The sequence below is a fragment of the Eleutherodactylus coqui genome, chromosome 8 (assembly GCF_035609145.1).
Source record: "Eleutherodactylus coqui strain aEleCoq1 chromosome 8, aEleCoq1.hap1, whole genome shotgun sequence".
NCBI classification, from domain to species: Eukaryota; Metazoa; Chordata; class Amphibia; order Anura; family Eleutherodactylidae; genus Eleutherodactylus; species Eleutherodactylus coqui.
Window position 1 is genome coordinate 93,791,680 of NC_089844.1, and position 21,583 is coordinate 93,813,262.

General features: G+C 44.2%; 1 protein-coding gene across 4 annotated transcripts in view; it reads right to left on the minus strand.

The window, feature by feature from the left end:
- RAPH1 (Ras association (RalGDS/AF-6) and pleckstrin homology domains 1) overlaps window positions 1-21,583 on the minus strand; it is a 137,458-nt gene that overhangs the window by 103,183 nt on the left and 12,692 nt on the right. The window contains exon 1 of one of the 4 annotated variants that reach the window (XM_066576069.1): window positions 7,170-7,254. The exons of the other annotated variants lie outside the window; for them this stretch is intronic. The gene's annotated coding sequence lies outside the window, so the exon portion shown is untranslated. Of the gene's footprint in view, window positions 1-7,169; window positions 7,255-21,583 lie in introns of those variants that run through there. 4 annotated transcript variants of the gene reach the window in all.

Below are 21,583 nucleotides of genomic sequence, written 5' to 3' on the forward strand. Positions count from 1 at the left end.
ACGTCTTTCCTAAATCCATCATTAGTGAAGACTGTTCCATATATAGGGTTTTCATACAGTACCGTACTGCAGAGAACAGATCCCACAAGTCTATCCTACACCCACGGAGTACAGCCCCGGCGGGGGCTACAAGCATCGGATGCTGGACACGTGCCTTTATTATTCCACCCGTGAACCAAGTTACACTCAGCCCTCACTTACCAAACTCAGGCTAATTCACACGGCGAGTGCAATATCAAGCCGTGAAACTCATCCGATATAGCGCTCCCGCCAACATGCCATGTCCCTGCGGATGTGAGGCGTTTGTGTTTAAACCGCCTCGCATCACTTAGAGAAAGTAGTGATCCTCCACAGAGGCGGAGGATCGCAGAGTGTGGTTGTTTTCAATAGCCAAACTTTGAACGCTGTGCCGGCCCCATTGAAAACAATTCAGGATGCGAGGCGTTCTGAGGGAATGCCGCAATTGTGCAGGAAAACTGACCATGCATGTGAACGAATCGCTGAAATCAATGGCTTCTATTTCTACGTATTATGCGAGCAAATTTTGCGCGCACAAACATGCACTCAAATACGCCCATGTGAGGCCGGCTTAACGCCGATGAACTATCCTCAGGATTGGTTATCAATATCAGATCGATGGGATTCCGACACCTACCCAATCAGCTGTTTCCTGGAGGCACGGTGCGCTAGAACTAGCAGAGCTCTGTACATTGTCGCGGAATGTGCAGTGTTCCGGAACGTTTCTGCAAACTCTATCCCATTCAAGTGAGTGGAAGACCGCGGAATTACCAGGCCAGTACAAAGCGCACAGAATTGCGCTAGTCCAGGCACACAGCCGCTCCCAGAAACAGGTGATTGGAGGTCTGACGCTGGTACCCCCGCCTCTGATTGGATATCGATGATCCATCCTGAGGATAGTCAGCAATATTACAGCCCTGAATAACCCTTTAAATTTCTATGGAAAAATGAAATCTGCATACTGTGACTATTGCAGTGTTAACAGGGCTAGGTTTTCACTACATGGTATTGACAAATGGGGCCGATTAGTCATTCGGCAGCCATTCTGCGTGGGTACATTATGTCAGTAATGGTCAGAAGTACAAGCCACAGCTGTTCTCTCTCACTACCAGATCAGCGACGGGGCAGATGGATTGACGGCAGCCACTTGGAACTCTGTTTCCAATATACAGTGCTTTTAGATGTTGAATTAAAGGGAAGTGCTTTGCAGTACAGATAACACCCCAGTAAGCCTCTGTTCACATCTGCACTTGGGTTTCGGTACTTATGTTCCATCATAGGAACAGAAAAATGGAAAACTTGCAGTAAACTGATCTGTCCTATGGCAGAGCCAAGTGGTGCCAGACGGATCCCAATGACCATAATGTTATGCGGTTTGACATTTTCCCAGCATGCTGTGCTATGTTGCTTGGGGTTTTCAGGGAAATCTGCATGGGAGGCCCCAAATGCAAATGAGCCCAAAACAAGTTTTATTGGAAAGAACTGGGGGAGGCTCCTGCTGCAGCCAGCTGTCTCTCCGTGAGACACGGGATAGTACGGAGAAGAACAAGGGAAAGGGCTCATCTCCTGGGACACGGGGAAAACTTACTTAAAATTGTAATACAAGACAAATTAAGATCAATGGAAAGGTGAAGATGAATGTTCGAGTAGCTGGGACTTTTTTTTTTCAGGGGTGGGGGAGGAGAGGCAAATTTACAATGTTTAGTGTTTCATCAACAGTTGATGCAGTGAATTATACTCTTTCAAGTGTTTTTCAATCCATGATGGTGATGCCTTAGTCATCCAAGGATGAAAGCTAATACGCTCTTAACACAATACAAAAGCATGAATAATGAGAAATGTATCACTCATCATAATTTGGTTGAAGTGCAAAATATGAAACAAATGTATACCAAAAGGAACACCAAATAAGCAAAACAGTTCAAGATCTCACATCGTTCCATCCACTCATACGAGAGTAGATTAATAGCGTATTATGCACGCATGATATGCGGTGCATGGAGTCAAAGAAAGTACATTGATTTTCAGCGATCCATTCACACTTGTGTATCTATACTGCATACAATACGCACATAAATAACACAGCATGTTCTCTTTTACCACGGATTACACGCGACAGAGCCCTATTGTTCTCTATGGGCATGTAATAAACGCTGTACATATGCAATTACATTGCGTATGTGCATGCTTATAGCCAACAAGCGACATGGCACGGAATTATTAATAAAAACAAAAGTCAGACTGCGCATGACAGCATGCGTGAGATAGTCACGCGCAGTAGTGAAAAAAAATATTACCACCATACACCAGCTCACACAGCGGTAAAATGCTTCATAATACACTCAACCTAAAAAGGAAACATATAACAAGAAAAAAAAAGACACTTTAATTTTTGTAACTATTTTTCTGCCTTTCATCATTCTTTTGCTTTGCTATGTAGATGGGGTCACAGTCAGCAGAGTCATATCATTATTAAGAGGCAGGAGACTTGAGGCCCATTTAGACCGCATGAACCGTTGGGCAAACTATGCCCGACAGCACGTCCCTGTGAAGCTCGCTCCTGTGTTATTACACATGAGCGAGTATCGCTGGCATCGCTCACAGCACAGCCAGCATAGAGGGAGGGCGGCCAGGGAGCGCAGTCACCGCCCTCCTCCCTTCACTGCAAGCAGCGGTTATTCAGAACTGATCAGCTAGTCGTTCAGGTTTCTGCATGTTGAAACTGAATGACTGAACAACTTTCTCTCAGTCATTCAGTCTCTGCATCCATTTTTTTAAAGGACGACCATCGTTCGAACTTCCATGGGAGCGCAGGGTTTTGAACAACTAACGATAATCGTCCCATGTTAAAGGGCTTTTAATGACAAAAGACGGGTAGGGACTTGCATTAGGAAATTACCATTTGCTAGTTACCAAATTATCGTGATAACTACCCAGTGTACAATATTGTAAGTCTTTTGATCATCAAATAAGGCACAGGATACAGTTTAGAGAACTGATGGCAGAATGCTGATATCAACATCTGGGATGCATACGTCTTGGGCAGGTCGCCATTAGGCAGCAATGAGGTTTCTCGCTAGGAAGAGCAAACACCCCCTGCCAACATAACCCAATAGGGCGTTTTGTATGCTGCTCTTCTGCTACACTCTGTAGACAATGTAAAGCCTTTTTACATGGGACGACTGTCAAGTGCTCAAATGCCCGACAGTCATCCCAACGATCACAGGTCCTGAGCTTTCACACAAGAGTGATGATAGATCACTGAATGGAGGCACAGCACGCCGGCGATTGGTTCCAGAGGCCCACGTCCATTCAGACTAAGCAGGCAGTTGTTGGTACATTAACAATTGGCTGTTCACACAGGTCGATCATAATTTGACTTTTATGCCTATCTAAACGATGAACGATAAGCGTACGAAAAATGATTCGTCATTGGCCATGTTTACACAAAGTTTATTGTTCAGTTTCGTACGATTCCGCGATAAACTGAACAAAAATCGTTCTGTGTAAAAGGGCCTTTAGTCTTTGAACATTTTTTTGGACTATATCTTCCATTCGTTGTAGTTGTCATAAATCTCACACACGCTGCTGCACCATCTATAAAGGCAATACAAGAAGGATGTGTGTGTCCCCACTTTATAGACAAGAGTTTCCATTTGCCAACAGGGTCTGTGATAGAATTTAATTGCTTTGAAGAGCTTCTTTTTACAACTGATTATGATTAGACATGTCTCAAACTGAAGGTCTACGCGCCGAATCTGGCCCACCATGTCATTTTATGTGGCTCGTGAGGTTCACACGCAGGAGGACTGGCTCTCCACTTTCCCTGGCAGAGGGGGCAACGCCAGCATCGGGAGTGAGTGCCATCTTGGATTCTGAGCTCCGGCATGCACCTCAACACTGCTCTGATCAGCAACTCACAACAACACTCGGGCACCCTAGCCACCCTCCAAGGTACGAAGCTCAGTGCCAAGAGGCTGGCTATTATCTAACATGGTCCTATAGGACATCCGGCCTGAATGCAAAATAAGTAAGCATTTTTGAAAACCTGAATTAAAAATAAAATGCATTTAACCAAAAAATCTGGTTGAATTACATCTTAACTATACATTTTAATGGTTCTGCTTGCATGTTCAGAACGAAAATGAGGATTGCGATATGATGTCTCAGGTTCGTTAACATTTATACAGTCTTATGAAGCGGCCCTTTGAATTCAACCATAAAATTTATGGCACCCCTGCCATAAGGAATACTGATATGTCACATGCCTGGATATGTGATATTGTCACAAATGCACAGAGCATGTGAGAAATGAAACACACGATGGTTCACAACCGGAGGTCTTCACAAATTGGCCAAGACATATAAAAGGAGTATTGTCAGCCAAATAGTTAGCCGTCCATATGTCACATCCCGAGAGCAAATGTATTACAGGAACTGCTCCAATATCCAATGCAATGCCACCGCTACTACAAAGCAAAAAACTTACTACAGCCACTTGGAGTCTAGCAAACATTCAATAATCACATGTGAGAATTGGCAAGGCATCATTCATCTCTGTACCCTCAACCTTACAATAGAGGATGTGTCTTCTGGCGCTTCTGCCAACAGTGACGCCATTGTTAAGACCCTGTCATGTTTGCCCTAGGCAAGTGCTTGGTGGATCCAAGCAGAGTGGCATATATTAACCTTCGCATAGGTGTAAAAAAATGGTGGATACAAACATAGGCTTCCATTTTTTTTAGTGGTAGCAGGAACCCCCACATCACAAAGGTACACAGCATAATTATGGCCGGGTGTACAACCTCGACAGAATCTCTAAGTGTAATGGACGTGCATCTGATTTTAATTTTGGGTTGACTTTAATTGATTCAGAGATGTAGGCAACAATTCTGGAGCGCCGTGACGGATACTAGAGCACACCAACTGTAACTTCCTAACTTGTAAAAAGATCACAACATCACAGGAGAGGCTTTCAACACAAAGTTGCTGCTTCGTCCAAGTACACACATTATTTCAACTAATCATTAATTAATGTCATTTCTGTCCAAAAGCAGATTTCTCACCCAATTCATGATCTGAAAAATATTCAGTTGTATTTGGTGGTTTAGGAGACCACTAAGGTGGTTGTCAGTATAGAGCTGGTCAACATCAAGACTTTCTTAGAAACTACATAGAACGCCTTCCTGAGATTTAGTGGTAAGAAGCTCCAATGTATCGGGTGTATATCAGGGTTTTTTTCAGCTTTCTCTTGAAGTGGCCCAGTTCCCCAAAAACTTGTGTTCCAATTTTACTGTAACTTGCAGTGGAATTACAGCGTTAGGAAAATATGTTCTGCACCTACATACATATTATGAAGAGAATGACACCTTCTCATGTCCAATAGTTTCAGAGAAATTAATCAAAAATTATGTTTCTCTGTGACCTTTAGAAAATTGACCCAATGGGTCTGAAAACAGATTTTTACATACAATCCTAGTAATGAACAAATGCGTAAAGATTTAGGGGTGTTCCCCCCCTTTGTGTGCTTTGTGACCAATGGGCTACACAGGCTATGATCAATGTCATATGTTAAAGCCTTCCATCAGAGGGTTATACAAATGGGCAGTGCTCTTAATATGTGCCATGGAAGGCTCAGAATGTGATGTAAACAGAGCCTAAGCAGAGTTTTACTGGCGTATGGAACTGCGTATCGTTGCGTTTTTTGCTCTATATAGTCGTTCTAAAGTAAAAAGTCTTAGGCCTCCTGCACAATGGGGGAATTGTATTGCAAAATCCAGAGCGGGATTGAGCCTACAGATTCTGCAGTAAATCCATCCAATGGCATGCTATGAGAAAATGTGATTTCCTGCCCGTGAGCGGAAATAGATTGCAATTTTCCGCTCGCGGGGGAGAAATCACAGCATGCTGTGATTTTGTGCAGGCTTTGCACAGTCGACTTTCATTTAAGTCAGTGGAAGCCGTCCATCCTGCAATCATCATTGCAGAAGGGCCGCAGAAACCGTGTCACCTCCATGGCAACACGGGGGCGTCCTCTCAACTGTGCATGTGCCGGCCAGCGCTTCGGCTGGCACATTCGCAGCAGAGGAGACCACATCAGCGCCATAGCGACGGCGCTGCATCCTCTGTACTGCGCATGTGCAGGCCGGTGCTCTGGCCTGGCCTGCACATTCACCACAGAGGAGAAGACTGTCGGAACGGTAAGCAGGAGGCCCCAGCCGGGCACCAAGTCAAACTCTGCTGCGGGAATCCCACATGCGGGGTCCGACTCGCCCATGTGCAGGCAGCCTTAGGATAAAACTATTTGTTTCTCCATATCTGCCATGATTTGTGTACTGGTCTGAAGTTCTGTTTATTGGTTGTACATTTGGTATGAATGACTCTCCAGGCATTACCAATAATTGGTGGCTTTACATCTGCATCGGGGTTCTGCTTTCCTGCTCAATTCGGGAAGCAGTAAAAGGGAATCCCCATGGCCGAACAGCTCCGTCTTAGAACCGTACAGCGCTTGGCGAACCCCATTGACTACAATGGGTTCTGTCCACTTTTCACTCAGCTACCCAGCTTTTAGCCGGTAGAAATGTTGCTTTTTCTTCCGGTATTTTGTGGCGGATCTGCGGCAGGGTTTCCAACGTAGACGTGAAACCACCCTACAATCTCTACAGTGCATGGCAAGCTTTAGGGACGCTCGATAACTTACCTTCCGCTGTGTAGACAGGATCCCTTGTTGTGGTACATCCAGTGTCTAGAAGTAGAGATGAGCGAGCATGCTCGGTTAAGGAAATCACTCGAGCGAGCATCGGCATTTTCGAATAACTGCCTGCTCATCCGAAAAGATTCGGGGGGCGGTGGGTGGGAACGGGGGGGAATTTATCTCTCTCAACCCCGCTCACCCCCCGAATCTTTTCGGATGAGCAGGCCGTTACTCAAAAATGCCGATGGTCGCTCGAGTAATTTCCCTAACGGAGCATGCTCACTCATCTCTATCTAGAAGCCTAGAATCTAATTTTCCCATCTCGCCACATACGGTTTTCACGGTTTACACTCTGACTTTGATGCTTCTAAGTTTCCCTTGTGCATAAATACTGTTTACAAAAGGAAGCAACTAGGACACAGGAGAAGTGACAAGATAAATGCAAGAGAAAACCCACCTCTGGCACCGCATGCTGTAACTTCTCACGCCAGAGAAGAGTAAATGACCATCCACACAGTCTGCACTGCCCTCCTACATTCAGAAGATATCTGGCGAGCCCTCCATAGGCGCAAACAGCCAAGATAAAAGGGAAGTGTATGATCTCTCGAGAAGTGTCAAATGACAGCGAAGTCGAGTGATCTTCACAGATTTGGCCGGCTTCCATCTCCTGCTGGCAGTGCTTACTTTTTATTAGCATAGTGTTATCTGACAGCATGCTCCTTCATGTTTTAATTAACTGCATGGGACCTAACAGCAACATACTGAGCTTCCTCAACTAGGCAGAGCCCTAAGCCACACAACTAGCACATGATGGCTCTATACGTGTCATACCGGCCAGCAATATCTCCTTACACCGGATATCTGCTTATACCACTAGCATCGCTGTCACTGGGTAGTCTACGGCTCGGCCTGCAATAACCTCAGCTGAAACTTTTCAGAGCCGGAAACTTGAGTAAAACTTTTGAAGTTTCACTGCATTGTTACACATCAGTGAAATAAAGATGGCGATAACCTAACGATACACGATTACGGATCTCAACAAGCGATCACACTTTAAAATGTTTCCAGGTCATTACTGGAAAATATAGCAAAATGCGAGGATTTGTTATCAGCCAAAAAGTAAATGTGAAGCAATTGTGTCAATAACTCCTCAGGGCAGCCCCAATTGTAAGCCGCGCCGGAGGATGGGCAAGCGTTTCCCATTGTTTTCAACCAGAAACCTAGCATCGCACTCGCATGTCATGTGACACTTTTGCCGACCCTATTGAAAACAATGGACGATGCGTTCCGAAGGAAAGCTTAAAGTTAGGATGTGCAATGGGCAACTAAAAAATAAATAAATAAATAAATAAAAAATGAGGTTCCTATTCATATAAGATTTGTGTGTCTCAATGCACAAATCTTGCGCCATTTTCTTGACCTCGTGAAAGCAGCCATGGGTGTCCATTACAGCCTCTATTAAAACGTACAGGCCATATAATCGGGAGCTTTTCCCAGTGCATACGCTTAATGGAAGTATGCCAAGATGCATATGTTTTGTCTTTTCTAAGTGGATGGTGCGAAATTGTATTACAAATTGGTATTATGACAAGTTGTACAAGTTTATGTAATTCAAGAAAAGTGAAACGGACACATCTTTATATCTACTAATTACAAACACTTGAGTTTCATTTTAAATCGGCTTTATATTAATATGTTCCCTTTCAAATAAAAAAACAACAAAAAAAAACAACAAGAAATAAAGAGAATAGACATGAAGCAGAAGACAAGCACTTAAAGCGTAATTGTAGACCGTTTCATTGTAAGTAGCTGCTAGGTTAAAATAATATTCGGGACTCTAGTTATTGCTGGCTCAGAAGCAGGAATGTTGGCGAGGACGTGTAAAATATGTTCAGCTGTTATTTGGAGACTACTCAGATCAGCTACTATACTAGAGAGAGAAATATTACCAACTCACATTCTACGGTAGTTCTGACAGATGCTACACACAGGGTTGGAGCCATGACTATAGAACCACAAATGTAATAAGGCTTCCCCCACTGTATCCTCGAGCCCCGACAACTTCTCTGGACTTTCTTCTCTATAACATGCTACTTCTGACCCTTCATTAGAAGAGGCTGTGTTGCCATATGAGACAGTACTGTCAGTCAGTGATACAGGCACCTGTGTTATCGAGATCAGAGGGTTTACCGGCGGCCCAGCCATCACTAATCAGACAATGACTACTTGCCATTCCACAAGTGTTAGGGCCCTTTCACATGGAACCGAATTGTTCTACAATACGCAGCAGAAATCCACAAGTCCAAATGTGGAATGGTCAGCAGAATGAAGTCATTTTCAACTCCCCATCAAAATCTGTACACTAGCCATGCGAATTTTGGTGACAGCCATAACTTTAATTTTTTAGTTGATATAGTTATGTGCAGGCTGCTTTTTTGTGGGACGTCCTGTAGCTTCTGTCAGTGCCATTTTGGAGTATGTGAGTTTTTGATGGTTTTTTTTTTAATTGTATATCTGCTTGGAGATGGGGTGACCAAAAAAGTGCAATTCTGACGATGTTCACCGTGCAGGATAAATAAAGAGTTACTTTGATAGATGAGACTTTTATGGCTGCAGCGATACCAAATTTTTTTTAATTTTTTTAATCATAAATATGGGGAAATTATTTTTTTTTTACTTTTATTTTAATAATTAATAAAACTTTTTTTAAACCGATTCTTACACTTTTTTTTTTTTAGTCTCTATAGGCGTCAGGCGCCATGATGCAATACCATAGTATCACATTATACCGTGATCTGAAAGGCAATCAAGCCACGCCACAGGCATGACAACCAAACAGAAGCCAGCAATCTCATTGTGGAGGAATGGGGGGTGGGAGGGATGATGGGGACCCCTGAACTCAGATTGGCCATTTAAATGTAGCTGTCAGAATGGACAGTAGAAATTAAAGGGTTAACAGCCGCCACCAGCAGCAGTGCTGAACACAGCTGTCGCTACTGGGTGTAGCTGTAGCAAACAGCAGGCATGCACATTGTATGGAGCGGGATTGGCTACCGATCCCCTTCCATAAAAACCCCGAACCTCCATGCCGTAAATGTACATTATGGAGTGTTAAGGCCCTTTTCTGAGAGCGCACTCCGCCCCCTCAACTCAGGTTCACATATTTTACTTGCATGCCAAGAATGGCAGTGAGTGAAACCTGAACCAGTGCACACTTAATATGTGAAACAGTGGTGTATTTCCCCCCCACCTCCCCCGTGTGAATATTTCCTGAGAGCGACGTAAATCTTTTGAAACGGAGACCAAAGACCAAATCGGCAAAAATGCACATGGTTTTGCCGATTCAGTTTTTGTTGGGGTTTTTACTGCAACCTGAGTGCTCCATGTGAATAAAAGGATAGCAAATCGCAGTGCACAATGCTTTACTATCCAGCTAAAAAGACTGCCCGGGATGGAAACCTTCTGGTCTGCATTCCACATACAGGAAGCCACAGTACCGTCCAGGTATCTGTCTGAATGCAATTTTTGGCATCTGAAGCGGAGCCCTGAGAAAGAGCAGAGGCAGAACTGAAAACGCTATATAACAGCAGTACAACTTAGATTATATCAATTTCTGGTAATTTTTGGTTTCCGTGGGTGGTCTGACAGCAATTAACAGATACTTCTGTATGCACAATCACACAGGGAAGAGGTTAGGGCTATTTTACCCTGGCCAAAAATAAATCGCTCAGTGTAAATGCCTGTCCCGACTCAACAAGAATATGTCCGTTTCTCGTTCGCTATTCAGTTTCTGCATGCAGTAAACGATGGCGGGATCAGCCCATGTAAACAGGCAGCCCTTCACTTATGAATGACTGCCTGTTTACTGTGAAGGGAGTCCATTCACTAGTGATGATGTGTAAAGGCTCAGGAACCACTAGCACTGGGACGAGCTGTCAGGCATCTGCTATTTTCTCTCACCCGTTTCCCTATGGAGCCTCCTTTCTATCGCAGCACACCAACTTGCGATGCGTTTTTAACATTAGAAATGTTCCTGTAATTTTTTTACATAAGAAAATCGCAGGCGGCAGTAATGCGTGCTGTTTTCAGGAAAAAGCATCGCTGAAGCTCCAAAATCACCTGAACACAATTGCAATTTTGCCCTGATTTTCTGGCGGTGATATCGCGATCGCTAGCGTGAAGGAGCCCTGACAGTTCCGTTTTTTTTCAGGAAAACGATCAGTTTTCTCAGCTCCTCCTGTGTTATTGCTTTGAACATGCAGATAGAACTACATGATTAACATGACAGGTTCCCTTCAAGAAATAAAAGTGGACTAAAAGTTAAATTAGTGAAGGGAAGAACCCATCGTAGAAGACTAAAGATTAGATTGGATTATGTGAAGTGTAAAAGCATCCCAGAAATACTGACTATCCCAGCTGTACATCATAGCGGACCTAAACAATGATCTGTGGATTGAAGTAAAGAAAAAGGTGGTTTCCTTGGCTACTACCCACACATTTTACAGACTGCTTGAGGCAATGATAACATGATCCATGTCCGGGCTGCTCCCCTCCTACCTCACATAGTTGCCAGCCAACACATTTATACATCAATGAACCATCCCTTCAAGAGGTGACAAGGAGATTACTAATCACTTAGTCATAACACACAGAGACTTCCCAGACTTTCACTATTCATATGTTCTCAAAATCTGAAGGACATGTTACATTGCCTTATCATCTAGATGTACTTGGAGGAGTTTGCATATAAGACCTTTCTTACAGCTGTAAAGAAATGTCACCCCCGGCAGCTAAGACTCGCTCATTCACTTCGTGCTCATGTCTTTGGCATCGATCAGCTGTCATACCTCCATCACATTTATTCACATTATAGCTGCTTTCAGACGAGCGTATTTTAGCGCCGTATTTGGTCCGTGCTTTGCAAACCGCAATGTGGAGCCAATGTAAATCTACGTATCTATTCACATGGCCGTATTTTTATGGCAGTTTTTTAGAAATGCAGCATGACCTATTTTGTGTGCAAGTTATTCTTTTCTATTGGGCAAACATAAATGAGTATTTCCCAGAAGAAAATAAAATATACAGATGTAAAAACAGATCAAACAGTTAGGCCTCCTTCATACAGGCGGCAAAAAAAACAAACAAAAAAAAATGCAGTTTTATCGCGTTGTGACAATGCTACAGATCGCATGTATGTGAAGCCCATGCTTTCCTACAGATCCCTTCACATTAGCGATATTTTGTAGCCTGCGACATTGAGACACAAAAACATTGCGGGTTTCGCAATATGGATGCGGCCTGCGAGGTTTTGTAGCCCATGTTTCCCTATGGAGCCTTCCTCTCTGTTGCATCGCATAAAAACGCGGTTTTCATGCGGTGCGATGCAACTTTGACTGTGGGAAATCCTACTGTCAAAGCTCTAAACTAAGCCCTAGCTGCAGGTAAAAACTAAAATACACATACATCACCTAGAAGCGCTGTCCGGGGCGTCGCTGCATCTTCTGCCCGATCCCCGGCACTGGTCTTCAGCATCTCTTCTGGACGGGGATTGGAAAATCCACACCTCCAGGAATCGCTGGCTGCGATTGGCTGAGGGCCTCAGTTCAGCCAATAAGGGCCAGCGCTTGTTAATACAATCACAGCCATTCAATGAAAATAATGGAATAATTCCTCCATGACACAGAGAAATGCAGAAATCAGCACCAAAGTCCACATGGCTAAATGCGAACTTCAATGCAGAACTGCAGGTCGATTTAAGCCATTTTCAATTCAGTATCAAAATCCACACTTTAGCCATGAGAATTTTGGTGCACAATTTTCCACAAGACCAATAATTCTGTCCATGTGAAAGCACCCTATGAGGCTGTCCATGATTACAATAACATGGCTGCTTTCTTAAAAGCAAAAAGCGCCACACCTGCCCAGAGGTTTTGTCCGGCATTGCAACTTAAGGGTGGATTCAGACGACCGTATATCGGCTGGGTTTTCACGCCGAGCCGATATACGGTGTCCTTGTCTGCAGGGGGGAGGGGATGGAAGAGCCAGGAGCAGGAACTGAGCTTCCGCTCCCTCTCTGCCCCTTCCCACTATTTGCAATAGGAGGGGGCGAGATTGGGGCGGAGTTAAGCCCCGGCACTTAGCTCCGCCCCTGTCCCACCCTCCCATTTCAAATAGTGGTGAGAGGCGGGGAAGGGGCGGAAGCTCAGTTTCTGCTCCTGGCTCTTACCACCCCCCCTCCTGCAGATAAGGACACCGTATATCGGCTCGGCGTGAAAACCCAGCCGATATACGGTCGTCTGAATCCACCCTAAGGCCGATTTACACAGGTAGATCGCTCATAGATCGCTCAAACGACAGTTTGAGTGATCATTTTGCATAAAGTATTAAAGGGGTTGTCTCGCAAAAGCAAGTGGGGTTATACACTTCTGTATGGCCATATTAATGCACTTTGTAATATACATCGTGCATTAAATATGAGCCATACAGAAGTTATTCACTTACCTGCTCCGTTGCTGGCGTCCCCGTCGCCATGGTGCCGTCTAATTTCGGTGTCTTGCTTTTTTAGAGGCGCTTGCGCAGATAGATCTTCTCCCTTCGGCTCGGAAGCATCGGCGTTTTGGCTCCGCCCCCTTGTACGCGTCATCGCATAGCTCCGCCCCCGTCACGTGCCGATTCCAGCCAATCAGGAGGCTGGAACCGGCACACGTCATGGGGCGGAGCTACGCGATGACGCGTACAAGGGGGTGGGGCCAAAACGCCGATGCTTCCGAGCCAAGCCGAAGGGAGAAGATCATTCTGCGCAAGCGCCTCTAAAAAAGCAAGAAGACACCGAAATTAGACGGCACCATGGCGACGGGGACGCCAGCAACGGAGCAGGTAAGTGAATAACTTCTGTATGGCTCATATTTAATGCACAATGTACATTACAAAGTGCATTAATATGGCCATACAGAAGTGTATAACCCCACTTGCTGCCGCGGGACAACCCCTTTAAGTACCTAGCCATCTTCTTAAGTACCAATTAGGTGTGTAAATGAAGCCTTCGCTGAGCGCAGCTAATAGTCCAAGGCTATTATCTGCGCTCAGATCCTTAGTTCTCCAAGGGGAAACAATGCTATCAGCACTCCCCGTGGAGAACGACTGATAAAAGTGAGCAACGATTTTTTTGTTGGACTGAATTTAATGATCAGCCAGCAGTGCCCGAAAAGCGGTCGATGGGCACACTTTTACACACACCGATTATCACTTTAACGAACGCTGATTAGCGATTTTTTTGAGATAATTGGCTGGTGTAAATGGGCCTTTCGTTACAATACGAGGCACCCTATGAACAGGCCACATTTTTCTAATCATAAACAAATGCACGCGAGGTACAATACAAAACCGCATAGTAAACTCCATGCTGCCAGCAAGGTAATTAGATTAACCAATCTTATGGAAACGCTGCAGATATTTTTCATGTGCCAATTGACCTGCAGTGCAAATTTTGATTTCCACAGCATGTCCATTTTTTCACTGGGGATTTCACCCTTTAAAAACACATATGGGGGAATATTTGGCAAATCTATGACAAAATCCACCTTTAAGGGTCCTTTTACATGGGATGATTGCCACAAAGTGTTAATTTAGCTAGAAGGTAAATTGCATCTGCAAAGCGTCTAACTGTGGGAGATGTTGCACTGTGGTGCGTGGGATTTCATGGAATGCCATTTCACAATGTGGTTGAGAACCAGGCAATTTCCTGCTTCACACAACCCCACCAAAACCAGGGGAAGTCAATGTGGGATCAACGCCACAAAGCAGCAATAAACTAGACAAACCAGCCCTGTTCTAGCTAACAGAAATGGGACTTCAGTCCCACTTAGTATAAAAGGTATTGTCACACGTGGCGAAACTACTCTGAGCATTCCACAACGGAATGCCCACAGCATTCTGCACCTAGACGGAGTGGATCTGACAGCGGTTTAAACTGCGGAGCGCATGCTGCAGGAAAAGAGCCACCCTATTTGACAAAATCTGCAACTGCGCTCTGTTCTGAGGACTAATTCAATCCGGTGTGACAACAGGCTGCTAGCGGTAAATTTACATCATGCGGTCAGTTCATGGCAAGAGACCTAATAGGTAAAGTTGCAGCTCTTGTATGTACATCACATGGGGTTCAGTAGAAGCAGAGCTTCCTCTATATGGCAGTCTGTACTGGAGCGAAGCTAAGTTATTCCGGCTTTGTACTAACATGCAAGCGATCGCCTTCCTAACATTTTTAGTATTGTTGAAACCTGCATGGTACAGCTCATCATAATCGCAGCAACGTGCCAGCGCCAAGTTCACATCATCAGAATCCTTGGATGCCACAGGTCAGATATTGTAGTTTGTTTTCCAAAACGCAAAATGCACAATGGCACTATGTACACAATAGGGGGGTGGGGTTCACGCCTGCGTAGGGGAATTCCTGTTTCCAACTCTATTTAGGGGTCAGGAAAGGGGAATCCCCGCAGCCGAACGACTCCGTCTCTGGACAGAATTGAACAGCCCCAGTCAATGGGGTCCGCCTGCTTCCCACCCAGCTACCAGACTTTTGTACGGAAGAAGAAGCGCAGCATTCAGCAGTTTTCCGTGCGGTATCTTCATCCAGATATACGATGGAACCTCCAGCCAGAGGATCCGATGCAGATGTGATACTGGCCATACAACCCATTTAGGAGACTCAATCTGTAAATAAGACTGAACCTCCCCATTCAGTGCTATAAATTTAGGATATTTTACCTGGAATGGAATCAACCAGGATATAATCATTAAAGGTGTATTCCAGGACTTTTACCCCTTGTACAGTTGACCAGCAGGGGTCCACCAGCCAAAACCCCAGGCAATTAGCTGATCACAGCCCCCGTGACGGATGTTGACAGCTCCATCCTCGCTGCGGTTAGTGATGGAAGTGTAATAGAAGCTCTCATTAAAATCAATAGGCATACGTGAAAACATGCTTCAGCGTGCAGTTTAGTTAATGTAACCAGTTCTATCAGGATGAATAGATGGGAATTCTGCTCGCTGTTTACGGGTACAGATTTCGCCATGAATTCATCACTAAATCTACATGTGTTACATGGGGGGGTTGGTGTGGATTGGACTGCAGATTTCACACAGTGCATTGCAAAGTTTATTTTTCCAACGTTGTCGCTAAGCGTTAATGCGGGTACTAGCAACCTGTCCAGAATGCCAATTGTGGATGGGCCGTGGCTTCTATTGTAGTGCGCATCCGCACTCAAGTAGAGCAATTTGTTTCCACGAGTATGCAGGAAGAAGCGCTTTTCAATAGCATGTTCCGAATGGTATTTGGTGCGGACGCCAACCGCAGATTTTGCAATGCCTTACACTATGCATTTTCTGAAAAGCTGCTATTTTTGGAGGATAAGTAAACCTTTTTTCCAAGTAGTTGAACATGAACATTGAAGGGGTTGTGCCAAGAACACAACCTGTACTTGCTCTGGGCACCACATACTGATGGAATAACCTTTTTAAGTGTAGAAAATTCTTAAAATAAAAAGCAATCCCAGCAGTTCTCTGTGATTTTCCATGAAGTCTTTTTTTTTTCTCGCTCTTAAAAGAAAAATATTTTTATATATATATATATATATATATATATATGGAATGCAGTAGTAACCTAAAAGTGTCCTCGCCTGCTCCCTCGCCACTTTCATTCTGCATGCGTTCAGTCCCTGCTCATCGTCACTTCCAGGTGCAGGCGATGAAATCACTGTCACCAGGAAAATGGGGCGGAGGTTAGCCAGTGATTGGCTGCAACAGTCACATGACTGTCATAGCGTCTTTGCTCTACACCTGGAAGTGAAGACACATGCGGAATGAAAGCAGGGAAGGTGGATATAGCTTCTTTTGTATTACTAGTGCAAACACAGCACCTTGACTTGTTTTAGTTCAGGAATACAGGTATTTACTAACAATTCTGGAGCATCTTTTCTCATAACTCTTATGTTCTTCCGTTCCTCTGTCATTTCGCCTGGATATTTCTAAATAAAATGGTTGGCTGGGTGCTGCCAGTTGGGGCGTGGCTCTACTTTGTCTGATACTGACCAATCAGTGCCATCACTGTGTAGGGACACACCCCTTTGACAAGTGGGAATGGTAACACCCAGTTGTCAATTTATTCATACATTCCTAGGAAAGATAACAGAGCAGCAGCACCATACAGACTTATAAGAAAAAATGCTCTAAAGTTGTTTAATGGAGACTATAAAGATGTTATTGGAACAGACCTTTGTGATGATCGCTCCTTCTAAAAGGCGGTCAGAAATGACCAGCCAGAAATTAAAAGAGGGACGAGGAGGAAGTTAAGGGGCGCTTTAACATGGGCATATTATATGACCATGCTAACAAGCATGTCGGTGCGCGCTTGTTCATTAGGTTTACACAGGACACCAATGGGCTGTACAGGGACAAATGAACATTAATAGGATAGTTCTTCCCAGTATTGCTATTCTGGTCCAGCTGACCAACTTGCTGTTCACACGGGGAGATGTGTAGTGGCTCCTATAAAAAGGAGACGATCAGCTGATGAATGAGCATTCGCTCTTTCTTTGGCGCCTTGCTGGTACATTTATACGCGATTGGGCAAGGAACAGTTGTTGGGTAGTGTAAAAGGTCCTAAACTTCTGTGCGCTCTGCAAGATTTTCACAAGACTGCTTGCTTCCGAAAATCTCCCAGACATTCCTTTGATTATTCCTCTTTTCTGACGTGGTCGTCGCCTAGATGGATTCCTGTCCTGCAGCGTGAGATGTGTAGGTGCTCCTTGTGTGTTGGCAGTACACCAATAATGCAGGACGTTCTGGCAGTGGTTTGCTTGTTGCCGCTAAGGTGGCTGATAAGTGAAGATTGCAATCTCCTCCTAGTAACATATGTGGGTATTTATAGTGGCATATGCGAGTGCTCCGTGCCGGGCTGCCCTCTGTGCCTCTGGCATGCGCTCAGTCTGGAGCACCGAGAAGCTCCCGCTGACTGCTGTGTCTATGGAAATCTCAAAGAATACTGGGCAGAGCCGCTGCTAATAAACAGGCAGTTATTTACCTCCATCACACTGCTAGATTCAAGGGATTTCATGTATTGCCATTTATGTCCAAAGGCAAAAATATCAACAAAAACTGGCAATTCTTTGCTTTGTTAACAGTTCTATCCAATCATTTCCTAGCTGGTTTAATCATACAGTTCAGTGATAACCAGTGTGGCCACCATTACATCTCTCACAGTTCTGTGATTCAACAGCTTGTTTTATCACATACAACCCCTTATCAGACACCATAGCTTTCAGAATGTGGCACGTGGGGCGAATAGCTAATATCCCCAAGGTCATGGAATCCCACCGCCGGCCAGACACGGTGTACTATTATGTGATGGCCATTCAGATGACTGGCCACCCTGTAATATAGAATGGTTCTGTGTTCTGGGTCAGAGTAAGGTCCTGAGTGGGTACCCCGCTCCTTTATGTTCATATGCCCTAATGGGATTGTGCGCCAATCTATAGAACTGCTCGGATGGAGCTGAAGATGTCCGACAAAGCAGAGGCGCTTCGAAGGTGAAAATGCAGATTTTTTTTTTTTTTTTTTGACAAATTTTATTTTGTTAAGAGTTTTTTTGGGTTACATAAAGGTTGCTTGTGCTGATTTTTCCCTACAGAGAAGCCTATGGAACACGCCAGAACCAAGCGTACCAAGATGCCTCCCTGCGGCAGACAAACATATTGCACAAAGTGTTATTCCGGCTACGGACACTGGACCGAGGCGATACAACGCACCAAAATATCATCAGTTCTGTAAGGCTCCTGCTTGAAAACACTGGCCCGCCACAACTGATACACAGTAAGGTGACCCAGCCTTACGGCCCATTCAGGCAAGCATATGCAATTCTGGTCCGTGAAAAGCACACAGAAAGCAGGATGCCACACAGAAAAAAAAAAAAAAGGTGAATACGGACCAAAATAGGGCATGCTGTGATTTTTTTTCCTTCTTTACATGCATCATAGGTTTACGTAAAAAAACAACACATTTGAACACATCGATTTAATTCATTGGGTCTGTATGTGGTCTGTATTCAGTCGGTAAAAAATATAGACCGTAAATACGCCCGTGAATGGATCATTACGGGCGGATTTTATAGCAAATACAAACTGACAAATTGCTTTTTAAGAACACAATAAAGCAGAAAGTCCAAAAAAATGGTTCCAGGCCGGTTGTCAAAATATTTGATATGTGCTGGGTGTAGCCGCTTGGTTATCAGCAGATGGCACAGCCTTCCTGTTTGACTATAGGGTGATGATTTACTTGTGTAGATCAGATCTGCGCTAAAGGATTTCACTTCTCAATTTATTTTTAAAGTCTGGTCAAAAAAAAGGGCTTTGATTTAAACCCCTTCCATACTATTGTTTCCCCCAAGAGCAGCGGTGCCAGAACCCTTGGGTAGACACTTATCCCCCTTACCATCACTGAAACAAAGTGCTCGTTTGGCCAACCTGAATGTGCAGGTTTAAGCTGAACTAGGAAACCTAGTACAATAGTGGCTGTTGTGCACAGTAATTCATTAGTATTAGACTGTAAACGGACATTGGCGTGTCCTATATTTCGTCCGTCATACCTGCGTTAGGACTTAGTTCAGGTTTTCCATCGCTCTGCTCCGTTTCCGGAGGAGAAAAACTTAAATAAAACGAAAAAAATATGAATGTTTTTTTTCCCACTGATCTCAATGGGGTTTTAAAAACACAGAAAGCAAACAGAAAGGCTTCCGATCGCTTCTGTTCCGTCAGGTTTACGGTTTTTGAAGAAAAAATAATGCTGCAAATGGCGCTATTCTCCTCTAACAAACCGAACTGCTTAACATCAGTTTCTCTCCTCCAAAACTAGAGCAGAGACGGAAACCCCGAACTGGCCCTAACGCCCGTGTGTGAACAGTCTAACAATAATCCACACAACGATTGTACTGTGTAAAAGGGCCTTTATAGCAGCAGAAAAAGGTTTTCCCAGCTTTATGTAACTAATGCTTATTTACCGTACAAGTTCCGTAACTTTTGATCAGACCTCGCTCACACGAGCGTATGGTCATTGTGCTTGATGCGCGCAATCTCAGGTTCGCAATGCCAATAGCCCATTTATTTCAATTGAGCCCCGCACACTTTTTTCGCACAGACATGTGAAGATAGTGTATGGGGATCGGCGGCACATGTGATCACATCCTCACGTACGGCTACTTACAGCTATGGGTGCCAACCTAATTCCTCACCATTTTCAAGGCAACTGAATTGAAACATTCTTGTTTATGTCTAAAAGCAAAAAAAGAAAATCAAGCACACAGAGCTTTCTACCCACTTAGGCAATCCTCCTGATGTGTTCGGCTCCGTTCACATTTGCATTCAGCTTTCTGTTTTTTTTATCCGCCATGGAAAAAAGGAAAACAAAATGCCTGATCCGTTCCGTGAAGGAAACAAACTGTGCCCATCACAGAACAGATCTATAGACTGCAATGGAATGTGCCCAGCTTCAGTCATGCCCACCAACATATTCCTAGTCAACAGCACAGCATGCTGAACTATATTGTGGCGGAGCTGCTGGGGCAGGTATGAACAAAGCCTTAGTAAGATAAGTACTTCCAGAGGATTGCCTAGACTGGATAGTATTGCAGAAAAGTCGATATTCGGTCTGTGCGAGTTCACTTTCTGGATGCAAACAGGAATGTTTCAATTCACTTACAGCAAGCAGTGATCTGGAAAACCAGCAGAGATCTTAAAAATGGTGGCGACTGGAAGAACAAAGAATATTAGAAAGTCACTGAATTTTATAATGAATTTGCAAAGAAAAAAACCCTTTACATTTCACTATAAGGGCGCCTTCACAGCTGCAATAAAATCGTGCAATTTTTGCGCAATGTGAGTGTAAGTGAAAACAGAATTATGAAACCAATCATTTTTAATGTTCTCACTCATGCAATGCCGCAAGAAAAATAAATAAATAAATAAAAAAATCGCAGCGTGCCTTATCTTTCTGAGTTTTGGATTTTTTTTTCTCCCCTATTTCCCTATGGAGCCTCCTTTTTTATCGCATCGCAAAGCACGAACTTGCGATTTTCGTGCAATGCGTTTTTAACATTAGCAAGTCCTATTGACTTTTGCATTTAAAAAGCCGTGTGAAACAAATATCAGAAGTGGCAGTGAAGTTTTTGTGAGAATAAGCAGGAAAAAAGTTGCGCTGTTGCCGCCATTTTTCTCCCAGCAATATGGCGATGGCCAGTGTGAAGGAGCCCTGAGAGTTTTATAGGCTGTGTCATTGGGTCAGCAGGTTTCCAATAATATTACTTAGATACAACTCCCAAATACATTGTAACAATCTCCACAACAGGGAGGGGGCAGCGAGGAATGAGAAACACTGTTTCAGCTAAATAAAACATGACATTATGAGATTTTCAACACTCCAGCAAATCTGTGAAGTTTGACACTCCTGCCAGCAAGCTTCTCCTGGTGAAAGCATCGCACACTGAAATCCTTCTTTCATCTAGAATGCATTTTGGGGAAGAAGGGGAGAACAAACAAGAAACAAAACCGCAGTGACACAGAAAAGGGCAAATACAAGTGGTGTGTGCAGCAATGCATTCTGATGAGCGCAGAAGAGACCCGGCCATTTATACTTGTGGGGACTAACAAACCCTGCCGCCCATACCCATTAGAAGGTAGTCATGGGCACTCAGGAGTCATGCATGCTGGCGGGGAGCAGTCTGCATCATGCACAGTGGCCAGGAGCAGTTTGTGTGCACTTACATACAGGTTGGACTCCACGTGTCCAGAGATTCCAATGGCAAACATCCTTTTTTTCTGTTGGACA